At 43.1% G+C, this 7973-nt stretch overlaps 1 pseudogene; it reads right to left on the reverse strand.

Moving 5' to 3' along the window:
• Window positions 1–4359: 4359 nt before the first annotated feature.
• On the reverse strand, window positions 4360–5428 carry LOC105887164 (annotated as a pseudogene).
• Window positions 5429–7973: the final 2545 nt, after the last annotated feature.

Raw genomic sequence — 7973 nt, forward strand, 5'->3', positions numbered from 1 at the left:
TTTTTTTTTTTTTTTTTGGTAGAGTCAGGGGCCTCACTCTTGCTCAGGATATTCAGGAACTCCTGGCCTCAAACAATCCACCTTGGCCTTCCTGAGTGCTAGGATTACAGGCATGAGCCACCATGCCCAGCCTCAGTTCACTCGTTTCTGTTAATATTCCATTGTAAGATGTCAGGTTAATTGTTATTTTGAGCCACTAGATGGCTTATCATGCAGCAATGGATAACCCAGACACAGTTGCATTACATTAGGAAGTGTATAATGTCAATTTTTAGTGATGGGAGATGTATCATTTGCATAAGGTCTTATGTGCCAGACCTCTCCATTATAATTAATCTGTGAAGTATCTTATCCTATATTTTTAAGTAATTCTTGCTATATCAACTTAAGAACAATATAACTACCATGATTGAGAGACCCTACTTCAGATTTACATTGCTCTCTGTGGAAATGTCTGCTTTGATGCCATCGGAGAGAAAGCAGAGCATCTATTCACCGATTACCCAGTGGGTGGGCTCCACAGCTGGCAGAGAAGGGGGAAATCCAGCTGTGATGAAAACAGTCGATTCTATTTGTAGCTCAATAGAGTCTTTGCTTAAAACAGAATGCTCCAAACTTGGTGTAGGTTTGCCAGCTTGTGATTCTGATCCCAAGTCATGAGATTTGGAGGAAGGAAAAAAAGAATAGAGCAGTCTTTTTATTGTAAGTTTTTCATATGGGGTTAGGATTGGGTGCCTGCTGAGAAAGAAGTCTGTTTGTTAAGGACACTGCTTCTCAGTTTAACAGTAATGCAGTGATTTTCCACTTAGGATGAACATCCGACTGTATAAAACTGGCTGGGTCTGCGCAGCCTTCTTGGTTCCATGTCTTTTAATTTCTGCTTTCATTATTATTATTATTATCATTTTTTTTTTTTTTTTGCAATTTTTGGCCAGGGCCGGGTTTGAACCTGCCACCTCCAGTATATGGGGCCAGCACCCCACTCCTTGAGCCACAGGTGCCGCCCTGCTTTTATTATTTATTTATTTTTATTTTTTGAGACAGGCTCACTTTGTCTCCCTCAGTAAGGTGTGGTGGCAACACAGCTCATAGTAACCTCAAGTTCTTGGGCTGAAGTGATCTTCTTGCCTTAGCCTCCCGAGTAGCTGGGACTACAGGTGCCCACCACAACGCCTGGCTAGTTTTAGAGATGGGATCTTTCTCTTGCTCAGGCTGGTCTCTATCTCCTGAGCCAAAGCAATCCACCTGCCTTGGCCACCCAGAGTGCTAGGATTACAGGCATGAGTCACCCTGCCTGCCCCTTATTATTATTTTTTTGTTTGTTTTTTGGCTGGGGCTGGGTTTGAACGCACCACCTCTGGCATATGGGGCCAGCACCCTACCTACTCCTTTGAGCCACAGGCCCCGACCATTTGTATTTTTTATTTTTTCTGAGACAGAGTTTTTGTTGCCCTTGGTAAAGTGCTGTGGTGTCATAGCACACAGCAACCTCAAACTCTTGGGCTTAGGTGATTCTCTTGCCTCAGACCCCCAGTAGTTGGGACTACAGGCACCTACCACAATGCCTGGCTGTTTTTAGAGATGGGGTCTTGCTCTGGCTCACTCTGGTGTTGATCCCATGAACTCAGGCAATCCACCAGCCTCGGCCTCCCAGACTGCTGGGATTACAAGTGTGAGCCACCTCGCCCAGCCTTCTGCCCCTTATTTTTTTGGGTTTATTTTTGACACAGAGTCATACTCTGTGCCCTGTGTGTCGTGGCATCGTATCTCAAAGCAACCTCAAACTCTTAGGCTCAAGTGATCCCCTTGCCTCAGCCTCCCAAGTTGTTGGGACTACAGGTGCCCACCACAACACCCAGCTAGTTTTCTACTTTTTAGTAGAGACGAGATCTTGCTCTTGCTCAGGCTGGTCTCAAACTCATGAGCTCAAGTGATCCACCTGCCTCAGTCTCCTACAGGGCTAGGATTATAGGCATGAGCCACCTCACCTGGCTTGATTTATGGTTTTAAATGTAGTATTTTATCACATTCAAGTGGTTAAATCACGATCCTTTTATATTGCAAACTTACAGATTTTTATGGCTCTATCTTGACTTCCTAGGATGGTACATAGAAGAGCTGAGTGGGAATTCCCGTTCTTTCATTCACTCCTTGCAGATGTATACTGTGCTCACTACCCTGTTATATGCCAGAGATTATCCTGAGCATTGAGCCATAGTGGTTAATAAAACATAGCCCCTGGATCCAGGGCTCACAGGCCCGATCTGGGGGAAAAGAAAAACATAAAGAATTATAAAATTTGGTAAGGGGTGGGGATAGGGACAAGTGCTGATAGAAACACACACTGGGTTTTTATTGTATTTATAAAGCATTCTCAAATCTGTTCACAATTTAGGAAAATGGAAGTTTTATTCCCAGGAAGATACAAGGACAAAATAAAAAAGCACAGCATCTCAGTAGGCAACTGAAAGAACGCACCATAGTTATAGAAGAGATGTGGAGAGTATACATATTTATTATCATCATTATTGTTTAAAAGTAATACTTGTGCCGGGTGAGGTGATGCATGCCTGTAATACTAATATTCTGGAAGGCTGAGACAGGTGGATTGCTTGAGATTAAGAATTCGAGACCAGCCTGAGCAAGAGTGAGACCCCCATCTCTACTAAAAATAGGAAAAAACTAGCCAGGTATGGGGGTACCTGTAATCCCAGCTACTCAGGAGGCTGAGGCAAGAGAATGGCTTGAGCCCAACAGTTTGAGGTTGCTGTGAGCTATGATGGTGCCATAGCACTCTACCCAGGGCTACAAGAGTGAGACTCTGTCTCAAAAAAGAAAAATCTTCTCTGTACATTCATGATTTTGGTAACCTTTAATTTTGATAAAAGTTTTAAATGCCTGCACAGAAAAGTTTCAAAATCGTATAAGAAACTTTCACATACCCTTTATTTAGATTCAACAATTATTGACATTTTCCTCCATTTGCACTATCACTCTCTCTAGGTTTCTGTTTGTATATGCATATAATTTTTTTTTTTTTGAGGCAGAGTCTCACTTTGTTGCCCCTGGTAGAGTGCCATGGCGTCATAGCTCACAGCAGCCTCAAACTCTTAAGCTCAAGTGATCCTCTTGTCTCAGCCTCCCAAGTACCTGGGATTACAGGTGCCCGCCACAATGCCTGGTTATTTCTTAGAGATGGGGTCTCACTCTTACTCTGGCTGGTCTTGAACTCCTGAGCTCAAGCAATCTACCCTCCCCAGCCTCCCAAGTGCTGGCTGGAATTACAGGCCTGAGCCACCTTACCTGACACATGCATATAATTTTTTCCAGGCCTTATGAGAATAAATTGGAGACATTATTCCCCTTTACCTAGAATGTTTCAGCTTGTTATTTCCAAGAAAAAGGACTTTCTTGTATGTAAACACAGTGCACTGATCAAAGTCAGGACTGATCAAAGTCAGGAAGTTTAACACTGACTCAGTGCTATTGTCTAATCTGCAGACCTTATTCCACTTGGGTCAATTGTTGCAATAATGTCTTTTATGTCTATTTTTCTTTCTTGGTCCAGGATTCAATGCTGAATCATACATGGTGATTTAGTTGTCATATCCCCTTAATCTCTTTTCATCTGAAATGGTTTGTTAGCCTTTCTTTGCATTTGTTGACCTTGAACATTTTTTGAAGTCTATAGGCCATTCATCTTGTAGGAGGTCTCTTAGTCTAGGCTGGGCGAGATGGCTCATGCCTGTAATCCTAGCACTCTGGGAGGCCCATGTGGGTAGATCGCCTGAGCTCAGGAATTCGAGACCAGCCTAAGAAAGAGTGAGACCCTGTGTCTACTAAAAATAGAAAGACTACCCAGGTGTTGTGGTGGACACCTGTAGTCCCACCTACTCAGGAGGCTTGAGGGTAGAAGATTGCAGGATCTTAAGAGTTTAATTTTGCTGTGCGCTATGATGCCACAGCACTCTACCCAGGGCGACAGGGTGAGACACTATCTCAAAAAAAAAAAGTTCCCTTAGTCTGAGTTTGTCTGCTCTTTTTATCATCATGATTAGATTCAGGTTATATATTTTTGCCAAGAAGACCACAGAAAGGATGCTAGGTCCTTCTCAGTGTGTCACAGCAGGAGGCACGTAGTGTCAATTTGGCCCAAACCATCATACCATTGCTTTTTCATAGCAAAGGAAAGTTCTTTTAGCTTTATTTTTTCCAGTTTGCAGGTATCTTGCATCATATTAAAATTTTCTTCTTTGTATAAGCATGATAATCTAAGGCTCTAAATTATTATTTTTTTAAGTGGATAGGAAGCAGAATTTATTGGTAGGCATAAATGAGAGGGCAGCACAGGGGAGGCCCTCATGAGTGCAGGGCCCTCCACTTGTCCAGGGGGCCACAATTGGGGATGTATTTGACCCCACAGCCATCTAGGATGAGCCACTTCTCTTTAAATTCATCTGCATGAAACGTGGTAAAGCCCTATTTCTTTGAGACATGAATCTTTTGGTGGTCAGGGATCTTGAACTTGGCCCTGAATAGGGCCTTAGTCACGTGCTCCTTGTTCTGCAGTTTGGTACTGATGGACATGATGACTCGACCAGTGTGAACCCTGGCCACAGTGCCCTGGGTTTTTCCAAAGGCACCGGCCATATCTGTCTAGAACCTGTCAGTCCCGCCCAGGATAGCATCTTGTTGATGTAGATGACAAAGAAGGGGTGAAGCTACATTTCCACACTTTACCTAAGGATAGGAAAGCTGCCTTATCCACAATTTTTTGCTACATGCTTGTTGACACAAATACGAGCAGCCTCCAGGGCTTTGGAGGAGAGCTGTTCATATTCACCTGATACCATATGGTCATAGACTGGGAACTGATCCATTTTTGCCTTCTTCTGCCCCAGGTCAAAAATTCAAATCTTGGCATCAGACTTTGGGTACAGCTCGTTCTCACAAGACTGGTAACACCTGGTGGGGCAGTGGCCCAAGGTGATACCAGGATCTTTAGCGGCAAGCTTGCAGCTGCTCTTTCTCACCAAGAAGGGAAAGAAATTATAATAATAATATTATTTTTATTGAGACAGAGTCTCACTTTGTTGCCCTTGGTAAAGTGCTGTGGCATCACAGCTCACAGCAACCTCAAACTCTTGGGCTCAAGCGATTCTCTTGCCTCAGCCTCTGGAATAGCTGGGACTACAGGCACCTGCCACAATGCCTGGCTTTTTTTGTTTGTTTTAGTAGGCCCTGGCTGGGTTCAAACCCACAAGCCCTGGTGCATGTGGCTGGCACCCTACCTAATGAACTATGGGTACCGCCAAGAAATTATTTTTGATTATTTGCAAATAACCAAAGAACAAAACCTAGTTTTGTTTTTTTTTAAGGAAGCAAGTTTAAAATAATATATATTCATTTTTACTTGTGGAGTTTTCATGTCAACAGGTATAGTTTGAAATATCTACTTTGAGAAAAAATGAGAAAACTATACATTTGTAAATAAGCTTGAAAAAAATGTGATTTAAGAGTACTAAAAGATGGGCGGCGCCTATGACTCAAGGACTAGGGTGCCGGCCCCATATGCCGAGGGTAACGTGTTCAAACCCAGGCCCAGCCAAAAAACTGCAAAAAAAAAAAAAAAAAAGGAGTATTAAAGAACAAAGTTCCAGACATAATGAACATATTTTTAAAATATTACTATATCTTAAAGTATAAGACCTTTATGACTAATATTGTAATATGTCAGGCAATACGCAGTATGACCAGAAGAGACCTATGGCTTAGTGGAGAGCAGTGAGTTATCGTTTGCAGCATGAATCCTGGCAGTAACCACTGTGTAAGGCTGATTTTTAGGCAGATAATCAGAACCTGACAGAAGGTAGTCATGGGACTGGTTGTGCCTCAGGGGCAGAAGTTGAATACCATGCCAAAGAAGATTTGAAAATAAGATTTGGGTCAACATGCATAAATTCACTTTCTTTGAAGAAGTTGCAGTGGGATCCAGGAACAGGAAAGAATATTTATTGTTTTGCCTTTGCATGCCAAAATGTAATCTCTCTTTTTCTTCTACCTTTTCCTTAAAATAACAATGGTCTACATGTGGAAAGAGTGTGTTTTAAATGAGCCATTCAGTGCTTCTTTTTTTTTTTTGTCTCTCATTACCAGTACTGAGTAGCAACATGATGATAGACTAGGAGTTCTACTGACTTTGAGTCAGACTAACCCATGAGCCAACCCTCACTCTGCCACAGACTAGAGTGTGGCCTTGAGCAAGTCACTTGGCTTCAGTGTCTATATATGGTATTTAAATGGAAAAATGAACCTTGCTGGGTTGGGAGGATTAAAAATAACACATATGATAATATACGGTGGCTCACACCTGTATTCTCAGCACTCTGGGAGGCCGAGACAGGTGGATTGCCTGAGCTCATGAGTTCGAGATTAGCTCTGAGCTAGAGCGAGACCCCGTCTCTAAAAAATAGCAGGTGTTGTGGTGGGCACTTGTAGTCCCAGCTACTCAGGATGCTGAGGCAAGAGAATCGCTTAAGCCAAAGAGTTTGAGGTTGCTGTGAGCTATGACACCATGACACTCTATCCTTGCCAGAGTGAGACTTTGTCTCAAAAAAAAAAAAAAAAAAAAGGAATGAGTGTTGAGGCTGGGCATGGTGGCTCACACCTATAATCCTAGCACTCTGGGAGGCTAAGGCAGATAGATTGCTTGAGCTCAGGAGTTTGAAACCAGCCTGAGTAAGAGCGAGACCCCATCTCTACCCAAAATAGAAAACTAGCTGGGCATTGTGGGCAGCTGTAGTCTCAGCTACTCGGAGGCTGAGACAAAATCACTTGAGCCCAAGAGTTTAAGGTTGCTGTGAGCTATGACGCCAGGGCACTCTACCCATGGTGACAGAGTGAGATTCTGTGTAAATTAAAAAAAAAAAAGGAAGGAGTGTTGGCATGGGAGAAACAGGTCAATTTCTTGGGGAGCTAGAATGTTGCCACTAATACAGGTTGGGATGTTTTTCCCTGGTGAGCTGAATGCTGTGCTGTGGGAATGCGGATGTCAGTGAGTGTGTAGCTCTGCATTGGCCAGGGGTGCCACTCGAGCTGGGCCTTAAATGCTTGTATGTGAAAGGAAGCTGTTCCAGGCAAGGGCAAACACCCAAGATCTGGCAGGTAAAAAGGTAGGATGCCGCCACTGTGCAAAATGGCACATCACATCCAATCCCTCTCTGGTCGTCTTCTAGGACTGCCCCTGACTGTTGAGTTGTAGATATCAAACACGTGTTTTTAAGTGGACCCTTTGTGGACTTCAGAAATCTTTTTGCTCTACTGTGAAAAATAGTACCTGAAATGGGATTTCGCTATAAACGCCCAGTACCCACCATTTGGGCCTAGGCCAAGGAAACTAACAGTTTGAATGACAGCCTTAGCTCATTGATAATATTAGCTAACTTTTCCCTGTGGCTGTGTGCTAGGTAGGCACTGTTCTAAGCGTTACACTTCTATCAATTCTTTTAATCTTCACAACAAAGGTGTGAAGGAGGTGCTCCTGTAAGCCTCCTCTTTTACAGATGAAAAAAGGGAGGCCCAGAAAGATTAGATCATTTGCTGAAGGTCAAGATTAGGGCCCAGGCTGGCTACAAAAGGCCCTGATCCTAACCATTCTCCTGTCTAGAGACTGAAGAAGTAAGAAGTCAATCTCACAGGAAAAAAAATATATTTAACTAGCACGAACATCTGAGAATTTAGTCACATCTTCAAGCATAGCTGTAGTAAATGCTGCATTCATAAGTGAAGCCATAGCATTGCTTTTTGGCCCACAACACGCTCTATTATTTGTTTTGGTAACAATTTTGATTGCATCATTACTTGGACATAAGTGCTTATGTGATACATTAAGTCTACTCGCCCCAGAATATGCCAGTTTAGGTGGAGTGAGAGGAAAGGAGGAAGTACGGTGGGTCGGACATCAGTGCATGTGG

The sequence above is a fragment of the Otolemur garnettii genome, unplaced genomic scaffold (genome assembly GCF_000181295.1).
Source record: "Otolemur garnettii isolate 467f Iridium unplaced genomic scaffold, OtoGar3 scaffold00051, whole genome shotgun sequence".
Classification (NCBI taxonomy): domain Eukaryota; kingdom Metazoa; phylum Chordata; class Mammalia; order Primates; family Galagidae; genus Otolemur; species Otolemur garnettii.